Source organism: Thermobia domestica, chromosome 16 (assembly GCF_964235325.1).
Source record: "Thermobia domestica chromosome 16, izTheDome1.hap1.1, whole genome shotgun sequence".
In the NCBI taxonomy this organism is placed as follows: Eukaryota; Metazoa; Arthropoda; class Insecta; order Zygentoma; family Lepismatidae; genus Thermobia; species Thermobia domestica.
In genome coordinates, this window is record NC_137469.1 from 145,066,738 (window position 1) to 145,086,760 (window position 20,023).

Here is a 20,023-nt window from a genome sequence, read left to right on the forward strand (position 1 = left end):
TTTCATTAAATACTAGTTGTCGGTACATCAAAAGTGGATTATTGTTAATATACTACATAATACTCCACAGGGGGGTAATTATTGCCTAGGCAATTTATACCTCCCTACCATATTTCAATAATACACATTGTCGGTACATCAAAGGTAGCTTAATAATAACACACTGCATAATACTCAACAGGGGGGTAATTCTTGCCTAGGCAATTTATACCTCCCTCCGATATTTCATTAAATACACATTGTCGATACATCAAAGGTGGCTTATTTTTAACACACTATATAATACCCTACAGGGGGTAATTATTGCCTAGGATATTTATACCTTCTCCCCATATTTCATTAAATACCAGCTGTCGGTACATCAAAGGTAGTTAGATAATTATACAATGCATAATACTCAACAGGGAGGTAATTATTGCCTAGGCAATTTATACCTCCCTACCATATTTCATTAAATATTGGTTGTCGGTACATCAAAGGGAGGTTAATAATAACACACTGCATAATACGCAACAGGGTGGTAATTATTGCCTAGGCAATTTATACCTCGCTCCCATGTTTCATTAAATACTAGTTGTCGGTACATCAAAGGTGGCTGATTGCTAAGAGGCGGGAATAACGAACGCGTTGCTCTTCGTTAGCGGCAAGTTTATTCATTAGCTCCTGGGAGGAACTCGGTTCTTACTACTTCATTTCGATGCAAATACGTATTCCAATGGAAAAACGAAGCTCGAATATACGTGAAATTATTTTTAACTTACTTCGGCGCAACGCCGGACATTTCTGCTAATATATATAGATAGATAGATATAGATAGATATAGATATAGATATATGTATATATAATTTAATTGCGTGTCTTAGAACCAACAACATATTTCTGCAATCACTAATTTATGAAAAGCTTTCCGACTTCCGAATTACAGTAAAGTCGGAATACTGGTGTGCATATGAGAACGATTTGGTATCTATCCGTATGGCCATCTCAAACGGAAGTACAGTATAGGTTCTTCATCGAGTGCCGTGTCGTGGAACATCAGCGCCTGAGGGAGAGTATATGACGGAGCCTCCGTACATATGAGTGAGGTCGAAATTATTACCCCCATACCACATCTTCGGATTTAAAGCCATCTTGCCCAAAGTGACTCTGTCTCTTAAGAGATACTACACAGTGACAACCCAGCTCACTACGTGCCTAATTTGGGGATGCAAATTGAGTGATGCTGAGCGCCTTCCACTCACCATCTAGAATGAGTGGACAAGTTCTCATATACGTATGCGAGAGGTTTACTAATACGACACATACCAATTGGGGATTGAATTCTAGTAAGGAAACATTGACTTCAATAATTCAATAACAATTATATTTCTCTTTGATAAAAGGTGATGAATGTAAGTGATGTGATATGATTACGGATATTCGGAAACTTTGCCAGTCGAGTATCGCCTATCGAGCATTTAGCCTTTGAGTCCTGAATAGGAGTAACACATACCTTATCTCTTCCAGTTGACGCTCTCTGATGACCTAGGTGTTGAATCCAGTATCGCCAAGTTGATACTTCTTATGGACGGGTGCTGTTGTTAAGCATTGAGTCTGGCTTACTCCCAAATGCTATAGACGAATCGACAATCTCCGTAGATAGAATATTAGAACTTCTCAATAACCTGAAGCTTCCATTCAAATTACTTAAAGTGTTCTCACACGATCGAATACTAGGGTGACTGTCGGTTGGCTGTCTCGCTCTCTCTGTAGCTCTAACTGATCACTTTGACTGATCTGTCCCACTGATCCTCCGACTGATCCTGAAGACCTCCCGTCTCTTGGTTTTGTTCAACTTGGTCCTTCTAGAATTCTCTTCTGTCGTCTGCTGGTCGGCACGTGTGACCTCCTCTCACTTGGAAAAACAAATTCTTTCCTTGTGTCAAGACTCAAAAACTGCAACTCTCGACACACTCCGATTTCCCGATTCTAAGCAATTTCTTCATATCCGTGAATGTGTGAAATGTTCACAAAAGCTTACAATTTCTTTTCATAATTTATAGAATTTAGTCAATGTAGGAATTGACGCATTACATGCATTGTCTTCCTGCATTCGCAGACTCTCAATAGAACATTTTATTTACATAATTTTGCTGACCATTAAATAATACGTTTGCCTCAGCTTGCATTTATCTCAACTCTTGACTGTTATTTACCTTCACCTCATTATTTTATAAAAACGCGATATTCGCAAAATGAATAAACATTGATCGATAAAATAAAATTATTATACATGATATTTTAATTTAAAAACGGATACTGCCACAAGAGTGGTATCAATTGATAATGTAACATTTCAGTTTGTCTTTGAAGTAACTAGAAACCGACAGGGGGTAATAATTTCCTAGGAAATTTTTACTCCCCTACCAAATCTTCGGATTTTAAGCGATCTGGCAAACTGACTGTGTCTGTTAAGATATACTATGGAGTGATATCAATTGATAATATAACATTTGAGTTTGTCTCTGAAGTAACTAATATCCGACAGGGACGAACTAATGTTGTAGGAAATTTTTACCCACTTCCAAATCTTCGGATTTAAAGCCATCTTGCCCAAAGTGACTGTGTCTGTTAAGAGATTCTACAGAGTGATATCAATTTATAATGTAAAATTTGAGCTTGTCTTTGAAGTAACCAATAGCCGACAGGGAGGTAATAATTTTCTAGGAAATTTTTACCCCCTACCAAATATTCGGATTTAAAGCCATCTTGACCAAAGTGAGTGCATACACTGGGAGATCACTTTGAACGATATGAATTTTTAATGTAACTTTTGACTTTTCCTTTGAAATTATCAGAAACCGACAAGGGGGTAAAGATTTCCAGGGGGAAAAACTTTCCAGGGGGTAAACGTTTCCAGGGTTAAAAAAATCCTGTGACACCGGCCCGAGCTTTAGATGCCTAAAGGCAATAAATACCAATTTATAAGCATGTTTCCAAACCAACGAAATACTACAAGAAAACCAATAATAGTATTAAAAGTAGCTGAAGTTAGAAACTTCGGAACCACATATACCAGCATTATTCCAAAGACAGTAGATACTTACTGTGACGTATTTTCAAAACTTCTTTCTAGACCACATTCATTCATATTGTTTAACATTTCATTCATTTGTTACATTTATATTCCAGTCAAGTACACTTCACACCCATTCTTCAAAATATTGCGTTTATCCTCGATATCATTCATTCTCATACACTAAACATGGCAACTAATAAATTAATGGAGTTATCAATTCATTGTTCATACGTTTTACTTCACTTAGCTACTATTGGCAATGTTGTAACTTTGCAAAAAAAATGTGAGATACACGACACGTATAATGTGTTATTATTAAGCAACCTTTGATGTACCGACAACTAGTATTTATTGAAATATGGGAGGGAGTATAAATTGCCTAGGCAATAACTACCCCCCTGTTGAGTATTATGAACTATGTTGTTATTAAGCTACCTTTGATGTACCGATAACAAGTATATAAGGAAATATCGGAGGGAGGTATAAATTGCTTAGGCAATAATTACCCCCCTGTTGAGTATTATGTAGTGTGTTAACAATAAGACACCTTTGATGTACCGACAACTAGTATTTAATGAAATATGGTAGGGAGGTATAAATTGCCTAGGCAATAGTTACCCCCTGTTGAGTATTATGCAGTGTGTTATTATTAAGCTACCTTTGATGTACCGACAATGTGTATTTAATGAAATATGGTAATGAGGTACAAAATTGCCTAGGCAATAATTACCCCCTGCTGAGTATTATGTAGTATGTTAACAATAAGCTACCTTTGATGTGCCGACAATGTGTATTTAATGAAATATGGGAGGGGGGTATAAATTGCCTAGGCAATAATTACCCCCCTGTTGAGTATTATGTAGTATGTTAACAATAAGCTACCTTTGATGTACCGACAACTAGTATTTAATGAAATATGGTAGGGAGGTATAAATTGCCTAGGCAATAACTACACCCTTCTTGAGTATTATGTAGTATACTAGTATTTAATGAAATATGGGAGGGGGGTATAAATTCCGTAGGCAATAATTACCCCAATGTTGAGTATTATCTAGTATGTTAACAATAAGCTACCTTTGATGTACCGACAACTAGTATTTAATGAAATATGGTAGGAAGGTACAAAATTGCCTAGGCAATAATTACCCCCTGTTGAGTATTATGTAGTATGTTAACAATAAGCTACCTTTGATGTGCCGACAATGTGTATTTAATGAAATATGGGAGGGGGGTATAAATTGCCTAGGCAATAATTACCCCCCTGTTGAGTATTATGTAGTATGTTAACAATAAGCTACCTTTGATGTACGGACAACTAGTATTTAATGAAATATGGTAGGGAAGTATAAATTGCCTAGGCAATAATTACCCCCTGTTGAGTATTATGTAGTATGTTAGCAATAAGCTACCTTTGATGTACCGACAACTAGTATTTAATGAAATATGGTAGGGAGGTATAAATTGGCTAGGCAATAATTACCCCCCTGTTGAGTATTATGTAGTATGTTAACAATAAACTACCTTTGATGTACCGACAACTAGTATTTAATGAAATATGGTAAGGAGGTATAAATTGCCTAGGCAATAATTACCCCCCTGTTGAGTATTATGTAGTATGTTAACAATAAGCTACCTTTGATGTGCCGACAATGTGTATTTAATGAAATATGGTAGGGAGGTATAAATTGCCTAGGCAACAATTACCCCCCTTGTTGAGTATTATGTAGTATGTTAACAATAAGCTACCTTTGATGTACCGACAACTAGTATTTAATGAAATATGGGAGGGGGTATAAATTGTCTAGGCAATAATTACCCCTCCTGTTGAGTATTATGTAGTATGTTAACAATAAGCTACCTTTGATGTGCCGACAATGTGTGTTTAATGAAATATTGAAGGGGGTATAAATTGCCTAAGCAATAATTACCCCCCTGTTGAGTATTATGTAGTATGTTAACAATAAGCGACCTTTGATGTACAGGCAATGTGTATTTAATGAAATATGGGAGGGGGTATAAATTGCCTAGGCAATAATACCCCGCTGTTGAGTATTATGTAGTATGTTAACAACAAGCTACCTTTGATGTGCCGACAATGTGTATTTAATGAAATATGGGAGGGGGGGATAAATTGCCTAGGCAATAATTACCCCCTGTTGAGTATTATGTAGTATGTTAACAATAAGCTACCTTTGATGTACCGATAACAAGTATATAAGGAAATATCGGAGGGAGGTATAAATTGCCTAGGCAATAATTACCCCCCTGTTGAGTATTATGTAGTGTGTTAACAATAAGACACCTTTGATGTACCGACAATGTGTATTTAATGAAATATGGTACGGAGTTATAAATTGCCTAAGAAAAAATTACCCCCTGTTGAGTATTATGCATTTCATTATTATTAAGCTACCTTTGATGTACCGACAATGTGTATTTAATGAAATATGGTAGGGAGGTATAAATTGCCTAGGCAATAATTACCCCTCTGTTGAGTATTATGCAGTGTGTTATTATTAAGCTACCTTTGATGTGCCGACAATGTGTATTTAATGAAATATGGGAGGGGGTTATAAATTGCCTAGGCAATAATAACCCCCCTGTTGAGTATTATGCAGTGTGTTAACAATAAGCCACCTTTGATGTACCGACAATGTGTATTTAATGAAATATGGTACGGAGTTATAAATTGCCTAGGAAAAAATTACCCCCTGTTGAGTCATTATTATTAAGCTACCTTTGATGTACCGACAATGTGTATTTAATGAAATATGGTAGGGAGGTATAAATTGCCTAGGCAATAATTACCCCTCTGTTGAGTATTATGCAGTTTGTTATTATTAAGCTACCTTTGATGTACCGACAATGTGTATTTAATGGAATATGGTAATGAGGTACAAAATTGCCTAGGCAATAATTACCCCCTGCTGAGTATTATGTAGTATGTTGACAATAAGCTACCTTTGATGTGCCCACAATGTGTATTTAATGAAATATGGGAGGGGGGTATAAATTGCCTATGCAATAATTACCCCCCTGTTGAGTATTATGTCGTATGTTAACAATAAGCTACCTTTGATGTACCGACAACTAGTATTTAATGAAATATGGTAGGGAGGTATAAATTGCCTAGGCAATAACTACACCCTTCTTGAGTATTATGTAGTATACTAGTATTTAATGAAATATGGGAGGGGGTATAAATTGCCTAGGCAATAATTACCTCAATGTTGAGTATTATCTAGTATGTTAACAATAAGCTACCTTTGATGTACCGACAACTAGTATTTAATGAAATATGGTAGGAAGGTACAAAATTGCCTAGGCAATAATTACCCCCTGTTGAGTATTATGTAGTATGTTAACAATAAGCTACCTTTGATGTGCCGACAATGTGTATTTAATGAAATATGGGAGGGGGGTATAAATTGCCTAGGCAATAATTACCCCCCTGTTGAGTATTATGTAGTATGTTAACAATAAGCTACCTTTGATGTACCGACAACTAGTATTTAATGAAATATGGTAGGGAAGTATAAATTGCCTAGGCAATAATTACCCCCTTTTGAGTATTATGTAGTATGTTAGTAATAAGCTACCTTTGATGTACCGACAACTAGTATTTAATGAAATATGGTAGGGAGGTATAAATTGGCTAGGCAATAATTACCTTCCCTGTTGAGTAATATGTAGTATGTTAACAATAAACTACCTTTGATGTACCGACAACTAGTATTTAATGAAATATGGTAGGGAGGTATAAATTGCCTAGGCAATAATTACCCCCCTGTTGAGTATTATGTAGTATGTTAACAATAAGCTACCTTTGATGTGCCGACAATGTGTATTTAATGAAATATGATAGGGAGGTATAAATTGCCTAGGCAATAATTACCCCCCTTGTTGAGTATTATGTAGTATGTTAACAATAAGCTACCTTTGATGTACCGACAACTAGTATTTAATGAAATATGGGAGGGGGTATAAATTGTCTAGGCAATAATTACCCCCCTGTTGAGTATTATGTAGTATGTTAACAATAAGCTACCTTTGATGTGCCGACAATGTGTGTTTAATGAAATATTGAAGGGCGTATAAATTGCCTAAGCAATAATTACCCCCCTGTTGAGTATTATGTAGTATGTTAACAATAAGCGACCTTTGATGTACAGGCAATGTGTATTTAATGAAATATGGGAGGGGGTATAAATTGCCTAGGCAATAATACCCCGCTGTTGAGTATTATGTAGTATTTTAACAACAAGCTACCTTTGATGTGCCGACAATGTGTATTTAATGAAATATGGGAGGGGGGGATAAATTGCCTAGGCAATAATTACCCCCTGTTGAGTATTATGTAGTATGTTAACAATAAGCTACCTTTGATGTACCGATAACAAGTATATAAGGAAATATCGGAGGGAGGTATAAATTGCCTAGGCAATAATTACCCCCCTGTTGAGTATTATGTAGTGTGTTAACAATAAGACACCTTTGATGTACCGACAATGTGTATTTAATGAAATATGGTACGGAGTTATAAATTGCCTAGGAAAAAATTACCCCCTGTTGAGTATTATGCATTTCATTATTATTAAGCTACCTTTGATGTACCGACAATGTGTATTTAATGAAATATGGTAGGGAGGTATAAATTGCCTAGGCAATAATTACCCCTCTGTTGAGTATTATGCAGTGTGTTATTATTAAGCTAACTTTGATGTACCGACAACTAGTATTTAATGAAATATGGGAGGGGGTTATAAATTGCCTAGGCAATAATAACCCCCCTGTTGAGTATTATGCAGTGTGTTAACAATAAGCCACCTTTGATGTACCGACAACTAGCATTTAATGAAATATAGTAGGGAGGTATAAATTGCCTAGGCAATAATTACCCCCCTGTTGAGTATTATGCAGTGTGTTATTATTAAGCTACCTTTGATGTACCGACAATGTGTATTTAATGAAATATGGGAGGGGGGTATAAGTTGCATAGGCAATAATTACCCCCCTGTTGAGTACTATGTAGTATGTTAACAATAAGCTACCTTTGATGTACCGACAACTAGTATTTAATGAAATATGGTAGGGAGGTATAAATTGCCTAGGCAATAACTACACCCTTCTTGAGTATTATGTAGTATACTAGTATTTAATGAAATATGGGAGGGGGGTATAAATTGCCTAGGCAATAATTACCCCAATGTTGAGTATTATCTAGTATGTTAACAATAAGCTACCTTTGATGTACCGACAACTAGTATTTAATGAAATATGGTAGGAAGGTACAAAATTGCCTAGGCAATAATTACCCCCTGTTGAGTATTATGTAGTATGTTAACAATAAGCTACCTTTGATGTGCCGACAATGTGTATTTAATGAAATATGGGAGGGGGGTATAAATTGCCTAGGCAATAATTACCCCCCTGTTGAGTATTATGTAGTATGTTAACAATAAGCTACCTTTGATGTACCGACAACTAGTATTTAATGAAATATGGTAGGGAAGTATAAATTGCCTAGGCAATAATTACCCCCTGTTGAGTATTATGTAGTATGTTAGCAATAAGCTACCTTTGATGTACCGACAACTAGTATTTAATGAAATATGGTAGGGAGGTATAAATTGGCTAGGCAATAATTACCCCCCTGTTGAGTATTATGTAGTATGTTAACAATAAACTACCTTTGATGTACCGACAACTAGTATTTAATGAAATATGGTAAGGAGGTATAAATTGCCTAGGCAATAATTACCCCCCTGTTGAGTATTATGTAGTATGTTAACAATAAGCTACCCTTGATGTGCCGACAATGTGTATTTAATGAAATATGGTAGGGAGGTATAAATTGCCTAGGCAATAATTACCCCCCTTGTTGAGTATTATGTAGTATGTTAACAATAAGCTACCTTTGATGTACCGACAACTAGTATTTAATGAAATATGGGAGGGGGTATAAATTGTCTAGGCAATAATTACCCCTCCTGTTGAGTATTATGTAGTATGTTAACAATAAGCTACCTTTGATGTGCCGACAATGTGTGTTTAATGAAATATTGAAGGGGGTATAAATTGCCTAAGCAATAATTACCCCCCTGTTGAGTATTATGTAGTATGTTAACAATAAGCGACCTTTGATGTACAGGCAATGTGTATTTAATGAAATATGGGAGGGGGTATAAATTGCCTAGGCAATAATACCCCGCTGTTGAGTATTATGTAGTATTTTAACAACAAGCTACCTTTGATGTGCCGACAATGTGTATTTAATGAAATATGGGAGGGGGGGATAAATTGCCTAGGCAATAATTACCCCCTGTTGAGTATTATGTAGTATGTTAACAATAAGCTACCTTTGATGTACCGATAACAAGTATATAAGGAAATATCGGAGGGAGGTATAAATTGCCTAGGCAATAATTACCCCCCTGTTGAGTATTATGTAGTGTGTTAACAATAAGACACCTTTGATGTACCGACAATGTGTATTTAATGAAATATGGTACGGAGTTATAAATTGCCTAGGAAAAAATTACCCCCTGTTGAGTATTATGCATTTCATTATTATTAAGCCACCTTTGATGTACCGACAATGTGTATTTAATGAAATATGGTAGGGAGGTATAAATTGCCTAGGCAATAATTACCCCTCTGTTGAGTATTATGCAGTGTGTTATTATTAAGCTAACTTTGATGTACCGACAACTAGTATTTAATGAAATATGGGAGGGGGTTATAAATTGCCTAGGCAATAATAACCCCCCTGTTGAGTATTATGCAGTGTGTTAACAATAAGCCACCTTTGATGTACCGACAATGTGTATTTAATGAAATATGGTACGGAGTTATAAATTGCCTAGGCAATAACTACACCCTTCTTGAGTATTATGTAGTATACTAGTATTTAATGAAATATGGGAGGGGGTATAAATTGCCTAGGCAATAATTACCTCAATGTTGAGTATTATCTAGTATGTTAACAATAAGCTACCTTTGATGTACCGACAACTAGTATTTAATGAAATATGGTAGGAAGGTACAAAATTGCCTAGGCAATAATTACCCCCTGTTGAGTATTATGTAGTATGTTAACAATAAGCTACCTTTGATGTGCCGACAATGTGTATTTAATGAAATATGGGAGGGGGGTATAAATTGCCTAGGCAATAATTACCCCCCTGTTGAGTATTATGTAGTATGTTAACAATAAGCTACCTTTGATGTACCGACAACTAGTATTTAATGAAATATGGTAGGGAAGTATAAATTGCCTAGGCAATAATTACCCCCTGTTGAGTATTATGTAGTATGTTAGTAATAAGCTACCTTTGATGTACCGACAACTAGTATTTAATGAAATATGGTAGGGAGGTATAAATTGGCTAGGCAATAATTACCTTCCCTGTTGAGTAATATGTAGTATGTTAACAATAAACTACCTTTGATGTACCGACAACTAGTATTTAATGAAATATGGTAGGGAGGTATAAATTGCCTAGGCAATAATTACCCCCCTGTTGAGTATTATGTAGTATGTTAACAATAAGCTACCTTTGATGTGCCGACAATGTGTATTTAATGAAATATGATAGGGAGGTATAAATTGCCTAGGCAATAATTACCCCCCTTGTTGAGTATTATGTAGTATGTTAACAATAAGCTACCTTTGATGTACCGACAACTAGTATTTAATGAAATATGGGAGGGGGTATAAATTGTCTAGGCAATAATTACCCCCCTGTTGAGTATTATGTAGTATGTTAACAATAAGCTACCTTTGATGTGCCGACAATGTGTGTTTAATGAAATATTGAAGGGGGTATAAATTGCCTAAGCAATAATTACCCCCCTGTTGAGTATTATGTAGTATGTTAACAATAAGCGACCTTTGATGTACAGGCAATGTGTATTTAATGAAATATGGGAGGGGGTATAAATTGCCTAGGCAATAATACCCCGCTGTTGAGTATTATGTAGTATTTTAACAACAAGCTACCTTTGATGTGCCGACAATGTGTATTTAATGAAATATGGGAGGGGGGGATAAATTGCCTAGGCAATAGTTACCCCCTGTTGAGTATTATGTAGTATGTTAACAATAAGCTACCTTTGATGTACCGATAACAAGTATATAAGGAAATATCGGAGGGAGGTATAAATTGCCTAGGCAATAATTACCCCCCTGTTGAGTATTATGTAGTGTGTTAACAATAAGACACCTTTGATGTACCGACAATGTGTATTTAATGAAATATGGTACGGAGTTATAAATTGCCTAGGAAAAAATTACCCCCTGTTGAGTATTATGCATTTCATTATTATTAAGCTACCTTTGATGTACCGACAATGTGTATTTAATGAAATATGGTAGGGAGGTATAAATTGCCTAGGCAATAATTACCCCTCTGTTGAGTATTATGCAGTGTGTTATTATTAAGCTAACTTTGATGTACCGACAACTAGTATTTAATGAAATATGGGAGGGGGTTATAAATTGCCTAGGCAATAATAACCCCCCTGTTGAGTATTATGCAGTGTGTTAACAATAAGCCACCTTTGATGTACCGACAACTAGCATTTAATGAAATATAGTAGGGAGGTATAAATTGCCTAGGCAATAATTACCCCCCTGTTGAGTATTATGCAGTGTGTTATTATTAAGCTACCTTTGATGTACCGACAATGTATATTTAATGAAATATGGGAGGGGGGTATAAGTTGCATAGGCAATAATTACCCCCCTGTTGAGTATTATGTAGTATGTTAACAATAAGCTACCTTTGATGTGCCGACAATGTGTATTTAATGAAATATGGGAGGGGGGTATAAATTGCCTAGGAAATAATTACCGCCCTGTTGAGTGTTATGTAGTATGTTAACAATAAGCTACCTTTGATGTACCGACAGCTAGTATTTAATGAAATGTGGTAGGGAGGTATAAATTGTCTAGGCAATTATTACGCCCCTGTTGAGTATTATGTAGTATGTTAACAATAAGTACGTTTGATGTACCGACAACTAATATTTAATGATAAATGGGAGTGGGGTATAAATTGCCTAGGCAATAATTACCCCCTTGTTGAGTATTATGTAGTATGTTAACAATAAGCTACCTTTGATGTAACGACAACTAGTATTTAATGAAACATGGGAGGGGGGTATAAGTTGCATAGGCAATAATTACCCCCCTGTTGAGTATTATGTAGTATGTTAACAATAAGCTACCTTTGATGTACCGACAACTAGTATTTAATGAAATATGGAAGGGAGGTAAAAAGTGCTTAGGCAATAATTACCCCCTGTTGAGTATTATGTAGTATGTTTACAATAAGCTACCTTTGATGTACCGACAACTAGTATTTAATGAAATATGGGAGGGGGGTATAAATTCCTAGGCAATAATTACCCCCTGTTGAGTATCTTGTATTATGTTAACAATAAGCTACCTTTGATGTGCCGACAATGTGTATTTAATGGAATATGGGAGGGGGTATAAATTGCCTAGGCAATAATTACCCCCCTGTTGAATATTATGTAGTATGTTAACAATAAGCTACCTTTGATGTACCGACAACTAGTATTTAATGAAATATGGGAGGGGGTATAAATTGCCTAGGCAATAATTACCCCCCTGTTGAGTATTATGTAGTATGTTAACAATAAGCTACCTTTGATGTGCCGACAATGTGTATTTAATGAAATATGGGAGGGGGGTATAAATTGCCTAGGCAATAATTACCCCCCTGTTGAGTATTATGTAGTATGTTAACAATAAGCTACCTTTGATGTACCGACAACTAGTATTTAATGAAACATGGGAGGGAGTATAAATTGCCTAGGCAATAATTACCCCCCTGTTGAGTATTATGTAATATGTTAACAATAAGCTACCTTTGATGTACCGACAACTAGTATTTAATGAAATATGGTAGGGAGGTATAAATTGCCTAGGCAATAATTACCCCCTGTTGAGTATTATGTAGTATGTTAACAATAAGCTATCTTTGATGTACCGACAACTAGTATTTAATGAAATATGGAAGGGAGGTATAAATTGCCTAGGCAATAATTACCCCCCTGTTTAATGTTATGTAGTATGTTAACAATAAGCTACCTTTGATGTACCGATAATGTGTATTTAATAAAATATGGGAGGGGGGTATAAATTGCCTAGGCAATAATTACCCCCCTGTAGAGTATTATGTAGTATGTTAACAATAAGCTACTTTTGATGTGCCGACAATGTGTATTTAATGAAATATGGGAGGGGGGTATAAATTGCCTAGGCAATAATTACCCCTCTGTTGAGTATTATGTAGTATGTTAATAATAAGCTACCTTTGATGTGCCGACAATGTGTATTTAATGAAATATGGTAGGGAGGTATAAATTGCCTAGGCAATAATTACCCTCCTGTTGAGTATTATGTAGTATGTTAACAATAAGCTACCTTTGATGTACCGACAACTAGTACTTAATGAAATATGGGTGGGGGGTATAAATTGCCTAGGCAATAATTACCCCCTTGTTGAGTATTATATAGTATGTTAACAATAAGCTACCTTTGATGTGCCGACAATGTGTATTTAATGAAATATGGGAGGGTGGTATAAATTGCCTAGGCAATAATTACCCCCCTGTTGAGTATTATGTAGTATGTTAACAATAAGCTACGTTTGATGTACCGACAATGTGTATTTAATAAAATATGGAAGGGGGGTATAAATTGCCTAGGCAATAATTACCCGCCTGTTGAGTATTATGTACTATGTTAACAATAAGCTACCTTTGATGTGCCGACAATGTGTATTTAATGAAATATGGGAGGGGGTATAAATTGCCTAGGCAATAATTACCCCCCTGTTAAGTATTATGTAGTATTTTAACAATAAGCTATTTTTGATGTACCGACAATGTGTATTTAATGAAATATGGGAGGGGGTATAAATTGCCTAGGCAATAATTACCCCCCTGTTGAGTATTATGTAGTATGTTAACAATAAGCCACCTTTGATGTACCGACAACTAGTATTTAATGAAATATAGTAGGGAGGTATAAATTGCCTAGGCAATAATTCCCCCTCTGTTGAGTATTATGTAGTATTTTAACAATAAGCTACCTTTGATGTACCGACAACTAGTATTTAATGAAATATGGTAGGGAGGTATAAATTGCCTAGGCAATAATTACCCCCTGTTGAGTATTATGTAGTATTTTAACAATAAACTACCTTTGATGTGCCGACAATGTGTATTTAATGAAATATGGGAGGGGGGTATAAATTGCCTTAGCATTAATTACCCCCCTGTTGAGTATTATGTAGTATGTTAACAATAAGCTACCTTTGATGTACCGACAATGTGTATTTAATGAAATATGGGAGGGGGGTATAAATTGCTTATCCAATAATTACCCCCCTGTTGAGTATTTTGTAGTATGTTAACAATAAGCTACCTTTGATGTGCCGACAATGTGTATTTAATGAAATATGGGAGGGGGTATAAATTGCCTAGGCAATAATTACCCCCCTGTTGAGTATTATGTAGTATGTTAATAAGCTACCTTTGATGTGCCGACAATGTGTATTTAGTGAAATATGGGAGGGGGTATAAATTGCCTAGGCAATAATTACCCCCCTGTGGAGTATTATGTAGTGTGTTAACAATAAGCCACCTTTGATGTGCCGACAATATGTTTTTAATGAAATATGGGAGGGGGGTATAAATTGCCTAGGCAATAATTACCCCCCTGTAGAGTATTATGTAGTGTGTTTACAATAAGCCACCTTTGATGTACCGACAATGTGTATTTGTTTTGGTATGGATTGGAGATATGAATTCCTTGGATGAGTATTATATTGTTTATCAAAAGAGACCGTCTTTTATTGGGAGGTACATTTTGCCTAGGCATATTATACCGGGGGTATTTATTTGCGGAGGTACGTTTTGCCGGTTAGACCGGCTGCTCGGCAATCGCCGAGCGCCCGAGAGCTTTTGGGAGGGCCCGGACCAATAGGAAAATAAATATTTAAAACAAAAAATAACTTAGTTATCAGATGTTTAGAATAGAAAAAGAGAATTAACTACTGATAATTTTAAAACACAACAACATAGTTTATAGTAATGCTTGAAAACCAGTTAAAAAAGAATCAGTACCAGATTTACACATAACAAGCTATAGCTTAAGGCGCCTCTCTTGTAGGGGCCCTCAAAATATTAAAAAAGTAAGTTGGATATAATGACATTTTTTCCTATATAACTTTAATTTTCAGTTCACAGTTCATACGGTATCTTCTCTAATAACATTACCTAAGATACAGTACCGAAAACTATTTACCTGTTATGCTATTTCCCATCGGACTTTATAGTTGCTGCACTTTCCTTTGTGACAGTTTTCATAGATTTATTGTTCCTTTCTTTTCGCATTTTTCACAGGTTTTCCTAAAATTCTCTAACATTAACATTGTATTAGTTCCCGACAAAAACGGGTGAAATAGTTTACTAAACATTTTTTTTAATTCCAAGACATTTTCCTATGTGAGTTCTCTGCATGTATAACTTCCTTAAAACAGTCATTTAATCACTAGAAAAAAGATTGAAGCGGTAGCTTAGTCTATTATTGGGTGTTTATGGTGGGGTGAGGTCAGCGTAAGCTTGTCGCCCTCCTTTCAATGTTAAGCCTCATCCTTTTTTGCTTCTTATTTTGGCAACAGTGCACAATGAATCATCTCAAGCCAAGTGCATGTGGATGCAAACCAGCGAACAGGGATTGTTTGTAGGTGAAGCGAAGTCAGAGGTCACGCGATAGTATTTCGGAAGCACAATTCAGAAGTGATGTATAGCAAAATATATTCGTGTACGTTCAGGCTTGTTTTGTAAGCGAAACTGTTAATGAAAAATGAAATGAAATCTTTGAGTTTTCCGTCTTACGGTTATGCCGGTTAGGCTAAAGGAGACGGTGATTATGAGAAATGAATGAAATGGTGGAATGAAGAAAGTGGGAGGAAACGGGAGAACCCAGAAAAAACCACGCACACGGTGTTTGTCCACTACAAAGTTTACCTGGCGGGGGCTGGGGTCGAACCCGGGACCCCAAGCACCAGAGGTGAACGCTCTACCACTGAGCCACCGTGGCCCCTAAAACTGTTAGTGATATGTATTTGGTAATTTCTACGTCCTGCAAGTTGAAAAGTCCTTTGTAATGACTATGAGTTGATTTTGAGAATGTACACTCATGTGCAAAATTATTGTCGCATGTCTATAAATATGTTGTCGTAGGAATATAATTTAATAACGAACTCGTCCGGTATTTCTTATAATGTTAGTATGTGTGTAATCGGCAAAGACATGTGTGTGGAAAATTTCATGTCAAAAGAGCAGTAAATTAGAACAATAAAACGAAAATAAAACTTGCTTGTTCATTTAGCAACATATTTTTTTTTTTTTTTACTCATTCTAATTCTTGTATTTATAATTTTTTTCCTATGAAATGTACCACAAATATACATTTCCCAATTATACACATAGTATCAGTATTAAAACTACCCTACAAAATAATTATGGAATTATATTCTTACAAGAAGACATTTATAGATATGCGACAATCATTGTGGACATGAGCGTCATGTAACAAGCTGTAGAAAATGAGTTCAACAAGTGGTGCTGCAAAACGGAAGAGGAGAAAAGAAAGAGAAGAACATTTGAAAAAAGCAAATACTTTAATTCATTCATATTTTCGTCGTTCTGCTGAGAGTGAACAACAGAATAGTTCTGACTGTTGTTCAAGTACAGGTGAGCAAAAGTAACAATAATTGTAATAGCAGACAGTGTTCGAATTAAACTTCCGTATCAGGGAAAATTGCTTACATTACTGTGTGTGAGATAGAGACAAGTGTGTGTTTGTGTGTGTGCGTTTTTGTATGTATGTGTGAAAGGGGGAAATACTTATTTAAGCAGATATATTACGTAGTTTCTGTGATATACAATGAGGATATTTTTACAAGGGGGATTTTCCCGTCATGTGCCAGTCAATTCGAACACTGCATAAGGGTGAGGTGACATTAAGAGCGAGCGAGAGACAAAAATAATTAGATTTAATGTTAATCAAATGAGTTATGCCACATTGCAAGAGAGTGAGGGACAGACATCGGCGTAAATCGGTCTTCAACATTGAGGGGATTTTTTTTTTTTTTTTTTTTTTGCGATGTTCAAAATATTTATGCAGTTGAGAAACAATGCTGTGGAGGATCAAGAGAGCAGAGTTGCCTTCAACATTGGGAGATGAGCAGACTTGAGGCTTATTCTGAGGGGGTGGGTGGGAGGCAAACAGATTTGTGGTTTATTCTGAGGGGAGAGGAGAGAGATTAATCTGATTTCTGAGGTGAACCTGTTGTATATTATATATCAGGCGATGTACCAGTGGCGTAGCAAGGATTTAACTTAATTTGGGTGGTCAGGTAGAAGTTAATTTCGGGGGCGTCCGGGAGTCCTGCACCGGAAATTTTTTGGCTGAAAACTCGATTTTAGGCTTACTTTTTTTACTTTTCCAAATTTCGGGGATCAGACCCCCTGGACCCACACTCTGGCTACGCTACTGCGATGTACAGGAAGTAGTGGTACTATTAGTATTACAAATCATTGTCGTGAACACATTCTGAAATCTGAATATCTGAATAAATTCACATTATTAGAACAAGTGTCCTAAAATTTTAATGTGGATCTTTGTGGATGCCTAAGTGGAAATATTTATAATTGGTATGTTTCTACTTAGGCATCCACAAAGATCCACATTAAAATTTTAGGACACTTGTTCTAATAATTTCCCAGAAAACACATTTCAAATCGGATTATTAGGGGGGACAGTCCCACCCAGTTCAAAGATTGCTGTGGGGACATGTCCCTCTCAACCCCCGGGATTTGCGCCAGTGGTTGCAAAATAGGTTTCATTTCTCGAGAGACAAATTTGGTTACTGAAGAGAACGAATGTTGCTTATGAGTTTATTTTAAGTAGATTTCTTTAGAAAGCTATCTATTGCAGAGATCCTCATGTCAGAAATTCCTCTATGCAGTATATGCAATATATAGGCTACCACCTTTCATCTGGAGAAATCCCGGACACATTGAGAATTGAAGTCATGTTGATGAATGTTGAGAGAGACTTGTTTATAAATTTGGACAAAAATAAAGTTATTGATGAAATTGCGGTGACAAGCGAAGTTTTGAAAAGAAAATTAATGTATTTATATGTTCCTGATACTTTGTAGTTCCTGTGTGTGTCTGAGTCACTTTCAATCTTACAATTATGTGCTTTATGATATTGTAATTATTTATTAGTAATAATCAATAATTTGCCTGTTTTTATTAATATAAATCTAGAATAAGCTTCACTTTGTTAGTGCATAGCAATATTTTCATCTTTTTACAGTTGTGTGGTCATATAAATGTTGTATTACACGTTAAATATTTGCCATTAATTCTCATAGAATAGAAAAATGTTTATCACTATACGGGTTTTGCATAATTTTGCCATATCAACACATTTCTCTTTATTTCACTCATAGCCTCATTATATCATATAGTCCAATGCTGAACTGACGCCGAAACCTATATCATGATTTATATCTACGTTATATTGCTTAAGTATGTTTTACCTTGTTCTTTATCGTAATACACATAGATTTAAAATACTTCAGAAACTTTTTTTTGTTTCGTAAACAAACCTTTAATCATTGTTGTAAGTACCGAAGATACGCTGTGAAAAGTTTCTTGATCAGGGGGCCCACAACCAACTTTAGCCGAGGGCCCGTGATTGCTCCAGACCGGTACTAAGCCATACGTTTGCCTACTCCTGTCCTGCTCTTGTGCACTTCATCACTTTGGTTTTCTTCTTATTTATCTTCATTTAACATGTTGTTTCCAGTTGGTCGTTCAAGTTTTAAAGCAGGGGCGTCATTAGGGAGGGCAGGAGAGGGCAATTGCCCCTCCCAATAGTTTGAAGAATACATATACTTTAATAAATTGTCTATTAACATACTAGTACAAAACGTGAAAGTCTTAGGTCGGTGGTGCTCTTGCCCCCTCCCAAGCGAAATCTGAAATGACGCCACTGTTTTAAAGTGCTTCCTGCAAGTCCTTTTCGTTCTCCGCTATCAATGCTATGTCATTGGCAAACCTTATTCAGCTGAAAACCTGACCATATACTTTTAAGCCTTTCTCGTTTTTATCAAAGAATTCTTTCATAGCCTCTTTTATATATAGACGTTGAACAGGAGAGGTGGTAGTCCACATCCTTGCCTCACTCCTTTACTTATTCTTGCTTCCTTCTGATCTCTTCGTATAACAGCTGTCTGGTTCCTATAAAGCTGGCATATTATTCTTCTGGCTCTGTAATCCACTTTCAGATTCTTCAATGCTCTGAACATGATACTCCAATCTACGTTGTCAAAAGCTTCCTCTATATCTACAAATGCTATCACAATTGGTTTGTTTATTCTGATGTGCTGTTTCATGATCAACCTTAGACTCAGTATTGCTTCCCTTGTTGCCCTTTTTCTCTTGAATCCAAACTGGTCCTCCGATAGCCGTTCTTCGATATTCCCTTCTATTCCTTGTGCAGCTGACGATAATTTTGATATAGAAGTAGGTCTATTGTGCTTTACTTTTTTGTTGTCTTTCTAATATCTTGTGATAATAGATAAGCGGAATTTGTTCATTTATTTATTAGAAGTAAAATATTATAAAGCAAGAGATAAAATCAATGGAGAATGTAAATACAACAATTTCTTCAAAAAATTGAAGGAAAAAAATATACCAGATTATACACTAAACTTGATGAGTACAAGCCTCGGCTGACCCTTCTACCTAGCGGCCATTTTTTTGCTTTTGTCATACGCTACAAAACGTTCTTTCGACAGGCAGTTTAGAACGAGGAAAGCGGGTGACTCCAGCGGGCGGTGGTTT

The 20,023-nt window shown here is 35.9% G+C and overlaps 1 protein-coding gene across 1 annotated transcript in view; it reads right to left on the minus strand.

Moving 5' to 3' along the window:
* LOC145672647 (phospholipid-transporting ATPase ABCA3-like) overlaps positions 1-20,023 on the minus strand; it is a 228,203-nt gene that overhangs the window by 187,786 nt on the left and 20,394 nt on the right. The window lies entirely within an intron of this gene.